Source organism: Dromaius novaehollandiae, chromosome 8 (assembly GCF_036370855.1).
Source record: "Dromaius novaehollandiae isolate bDroNov1 chromosome 8, bDroNov1.hap1, whole genome shotgun sequence".
Taxonomy (NCBI): Eukaryota; Metazoa; Chordata; class Aves; order Casuariiformes; family Dromaiidae; genus Dromaius; species Dromaius novaehollandiae.
In genome coordinates, this window is record NC_088105.1 from 185,708 (window position 1) to 191,090 (window position 5,383).

The window sequence follows — 5,383 nt, forward strand, 5'->3', positions numbered from 1 at the left end:
GTGTCAAAAGCCTTGCCGAAGCCAAGGGAGACAACATCCACTGCTCTCCCCTCCTCTGCCCAGCGAGTCATCCCATCACAGAAGGCTCTCAGGCTGGTTAAGCATGATTTCCCCTTTGTGAATCCATGCTGACTACTACTGATCACCTTCTTATCCTTCATGAGCCTGGAAATGGTATCCGGGATGAGCTGTTCCATCACCTTCCCAAGGACTGAGGTGAGGCTGCCTGGCCTGTAGTTCTGGAAAAGGAAAGTCAAACAAAGGAATTCAGATCTCGTTATGCACTGATTTACTGTAAGATCAGGAGCACTTATAAGCCGGCATACTGTTTCACACCTTCAATGCACTCTGGCAAACAGAAAGACACAACACAAGCAGCTACTGATCAACAACCTTACAACGTTAACTGGTAATCCATTTATAATTAACTTCTGTAAGTGCATAAAAAAATGAAGTGAGAGGATGAGACTATCCCTGATGGAGGGGGAGGTGTGTGTGTGTGTGTGTGGGGAGAAGGGTGAGGGAGAGTTGTAAATATGATGGGTGAAAAATCTCACAAGTATTGCTGCCAAAATTATATCCAAGCAAGTATTTATTGGAAGGGCAGAAGAAACCAGGAAGAAATCAGTTGTCAAGCCTTTTCTGGCTCTCCTTTCCCAAGATTTCTCTGAGCTGGGGCCAAACAGCTCCTTCTGCATCTCTCCAGGCCAGGGCTTGGATGTGTTGCTGCCTGCAGCTCCTGTGAGCCTGGGAGAAGGGAGTGGGGAGTAACACAGACACAGTTTTGATGGAAAAATGTGCTTTGTGTGTTTAGCTTGGGAGGGGGGGTGTTAATCATTTGCATGAGCTATTTAGTTCTCAGAATTATTTCTCTGAAATTCATTAACAGGATTTCTACTGCTGTTTTCTTTCTGGAATGCTTCTTGATGTTCTTATGTCAGCCAGAGCTTTCTCCTCTGTTGCAGATAAGAGCAATGGCCAGAACATGGAACTATTCCTGTGAGTCAAGACTTCAGCAATACCTTGATATTTGTGAATTATGCAGAATTTGCTTATAATACACAGACTTATCCAGCTCTATTGCCTAGAGAAAAACACATTTTATCATCACTATTCATGCCTTCCATTCTTGACACCTCTTTGAAAGCACAAGAAGTGCTGCCTTGTGTAACATTGTGGTCATCCGCTCTAGGGAGAGATTCCTGCTACATTATGAGTTGGTGGTAAGCCTTACTTTCTGGCATAATAAAAATAGATGGTCTGTCAAAAGATGATGTTCTCAATGCTTTGTTTTGTAGTTCTATCCTGCCATCTTCTCTGAATTAGCAAATGTGAAATGCAGCATATGGATTTATGAAAAGAAAAGTGCAAGTAAGTATCACTCAAATAGCATAGGCATGTGTGAGGCATCAAAACTGGTTTGACTCTTTTTGGGGGAAAAAAAGATACTTTAAAAAATTGGTTGTGCTTGTTTTTAAGGTGTAAAAGAGATGGTTCCTGCATCAAAGAGATTTACAATACATCTCACAATATCTCTGAAAAGATTTGCAGCTTTCACTGGTGGGAAGATTAGCAAGGTGTATATATATATGTAAAATTGTAGTGCAACTTTGTCTTCTTGGAATGGGAGATTTCCCAAAGCAGAATAGTCTTCTAAAAGTTGTTAATATCTACAGACAATAACTGTAGACTGAAGATATCAAAGGAAAATCACTGCAATAAGTATTTCTTTTTTCTCTTCTGGCAACAATAAAGTTCATGTGATGGTAAACATATACTCTGCTATGAAAGCTGATTTTGCAGAGAACAGTTCTCTGCAACTGAAATTACTCCATGTTGTTTATTGGGAGGACCTCTTTTTAGTGAACCAGTAAATACATTTAAGTACTTCTAGTCTGTGTTCTTTGATGTGTTTTTATCAGGCTATTTCATAAAGTATTCCAGGATAATTCTTGCGTCTTCTTGGTCTCTCTTTAGGATGTGAAATATCCTGAGTATCTGGATCTTCGAACATACGCATCTCAATCCGTTGGAGAACCACTCCTCTATGCCTTATATGCAGTCCTGGTATATAGAGGTGTCAGTAGTCATGCAGGACGTTATTTCTGCTACACAAAGGTAAATAACAATTTCATTTCTAACAGGGTGAGCTCTGTGCTGGTGAGGAGGTACTTGCATGAAAACTTTACTGGTAACCACTGCTTTTAGGGAAAAAAGGTTTTATTTCATGTTTAATTTGATCTTTTATGGTGTATTCTCTGTTCTGAAGAGTTCTCTTTGTGTTTTCATTTAGAAAGTGTGCAGTTCCTCTGAAGACATGGCTGCTTTTATTTGCAGGCTGCTGGTAGACTTTGATATGAGATGAATGATGCCTCTGTAGTCTTTTGTGAAATCAAAATGGTTCTCAGTCAGCAAGCTTATTTACTTTTTAATATCAGGTAATAACAAGTATTAAAATGTGTTCAGAATACATTTACTTTCCTGCTACTGACTTTCTTCTTCTTCTTCTTCTTCTTCTTCTTCTTCTTCTTCTTCTTCTTCTTCTTCTCGTAAGTATTTTTCTTCCTGTCCAAGGAGAAAATTACTATTTGAATAATTCATTTGTCTTATCTGAAATTCCCCATGTCATTATCTTTAATCGCTTGGCTTTCAACTGCTACACTTGTGTGAATTGCTGCATATCTACTCTCTGTCGTTGGCTAATTTAGGAAGGAGGAGCAATTAATACCATAGATAGTATAAAGACGAGTTATTGCTCTGAAGGGGATAGATATAGTAGTAAGATCATTATCTTGAATGGGATTTAACTCAAGAGTGGGCTGAAAGAACAATTCTAAGCTAAGAGCGCGATTGTTTACCAAGACATTATGATTTCACACTTGGAGAATGTGCCTTTTAGTTATCAGCAGCACTGTCTTATCCCCATCCATTCTTTGGTCAGCAGGGGGCCAGTAGTAAGCAGGCCAGATTTACATGACCATGGCTTCCTCCTTGTATGGTTAAGGTGATCTGGGGGCAAAGCAACAGATAATGATACCAAATTAGTAGTGGATTTGTTTTTTTTTAGCATCTGAGTTTTATTTTCTCTCCCTCACTGCAGCTTTCTTCACAGCCCTTATGCTGCAACCAGAATCATCCAAATAGTAGCTAATGCTAAATTTTGCAGCAGTGCTGCTTCCATTATTTTATACTTCCAGCTCAGCTTCCTACAGCTCTGATAAATATCCTCTTGATACATTTTAAGTGGATCTTACCAATGCTTAAAACATTAAAAAAAGAGATTATTTGTTTTAGTTTTAGTAGTTTCACTTTAGCTGAGACAGTGAAACCAAACTGTCTCCTTCCTGAGCATAAGAACAGTTATTCCAGGGTTTTCAGGGAATGTTTAATGGAGAAAAACATATATATTTTGGAATAGCTTTAATCCATGTTGAGCTGTTTGGGTAGGGTTTCAAGAATGGTCCTCATTTGATACCAATATGCAGAAACCTGAATGTAGAAATTAACCACACTTGTTGGACTTGCATATATAATTAAAGCAGGGTGGCTTTTTTCTATCTAGGTGTCGAGGCCGTTTGTAGCGATATCTAGTAGGAGAGTATTCTGTTTGGGGATTTTAAAGGCTGTGTGTTTGCATATATCCATCTTGCAATCTCTTCTTTTTAAATGCAGAAATCAAGTCATTTAAATGGAAATGAACCCCTAAAAGAAGATCCAAATACCATTGCTGTTACCCTAGAAAGGCCTTCTTCGGCTCCACCAACAGCTTGTGTTCAAAACTAGGCAATTACCAGGCCTTTATTTGCTGATCCCTCAGAAAAACAAAAGATCACTTCATAACAAACTGCCTGCACATCAAACTGTCTCAGCCTGACTGTTTTAGCAGTGCTGTGGTGGATGAGGATCTAAACAAGCCTGTTCCTTCATCCACAGTGTGGCGGACAGATGAGTGAATTTTTGCCTTAAACGTTTCTTGGTACATAAGGTGAAAGCCTTCCTGCGCACATTGCAGATTTTGCAGGAAACCATAACCCCGAACAAGCCATCTGTTCCCTGTGGAAACAGGACGGAGCTGCTGCAACCCCGAAATGGTCTCCCTGCGACCACTCAGGACACACCGAGCCTGCGAAAAACCAGACCACGATCAGGCAGAGACTTTTGGACCTGGAGTGTAAATTATTGCTGCTTAGCACAACTTCCATAAAACTTGCTTAGCATGAGCAGCTAAATTTGCTGAAGCCTTAGGCCGCACTCCTAGTTCAGTCAGAAAGGGCCCCAGAGCTGGTGCAGGCTGGAAAGATAAGGGAGTTACAAGCAGTCCGCATTCCTGTGCCCCACACTCCGGGAGGGAGGAGGTCAAGGCTTTGAAATAAGGCCTGCTTGGGCGCCAGGACCCTGGGAAACAAAGCCACCTCTCACTGCTGAAACAGTGTTAATTGGGGTGGGGGGGGTCTGGACTATCTCCCCCTTGTCAGGACCTTGGGAGATAACACCTACTGTCACTGCTGGGGCAGTGTTAATTGCTGGAATTACTATCTCCGGGTCGTCAGGACCTTGAGAGACAAGGGTGGGACCCAAGGAATGAAGACACCTCTGTCAGCAGAAACCGCAACAGGAAAGATAAACAGCCTGCCTAGGGACAGTGATGAGACCCAATGAGCAGCATGGGACCCCAGACCTGAATATTACTATTGGTCTGAATTACTGCGTGAGGGGTGGAGAGCTTAGACTGGAAAGTTATAATTGCCCAGGGATTTCTTTGTTTGTGGTCCCTCTTCGGAGGCACCCGGCTCGAGCTGCAATTACTGCACGCGCGTCATTACAATTTATTTATTTAATTTGCCTTGATTTGGCCCTGAACTTTTCCAAGACACCCAGGGTGAAGAGGACCAATGAGACACCGCTGGATCCACGGGTGGTGATCTCTCTTTCTTTCTCTCTCTCTTTCTGTCTCTCTCCTTCCTCTCTTTTGATGAAAGTCTATAAGATCTGTTCAAATCGTGTGGCACGGGACTTGTTTATCTAGTTAAGGTAGCCATCATCGAGTTATCATATTTAGCCACATGCCTTGTCTTTTGTATTAATAAGTCATAAAACTGATTGGTTGGCTGGCATCATTTCACCTTAGTTCAGTCCAAGAGCATCACGAACTTGGTCGTTGGTCCCAAGGAGAGGGAAGTCGTCCTAAACGACTGCTTTCGGGCTGTGACACACAGTTGCAAACTCTTCTGCAGCAGAGTCTAGCTCAGATGCATCCACCATGTCAATTGCTACTAACATCTCCAAACAAGAAGCTGCTGATGAAATTCTTGTTGTCTCCCTTGACTTCTTACAACATGGTCCCTTATGGTGCAGAATCTTCAGAAAAGAATGAGAAGGACTC

At 41.7% G+C, this 5,383-nt stretch overlaps 1 long non-coding RNA gene across 2 annotated transcripts; it reads left to right on the top strand.

The window, feature by feature from the left end:
• The first annotated feature begins 848 nt into the window (after positions 1 to 848).
• LOC135329100 (uncharacterized) lies at positions 849 to 5,019 on the top strand. 2 transcript variants are annotated; one of them, XR_010390316.1, is made up of 5 exons: positions 849 to 1,223; positions 1,299 to 1,371; positions 1,978 to 2,118; positions 2,294 to 2,438; positions 3,673 to 5,019. It is a non-coding gene; the product is annotated as an uncharacterized LOC135329100 (long non-coding RNA). The 2 variants fall into 2 exon arrangements; XR_010390315.1 differs by having other exon boundaries at positions 849 to 1,371.
• Positions 5,020 to 5,383: the final 364 nt, after the last annotated feature.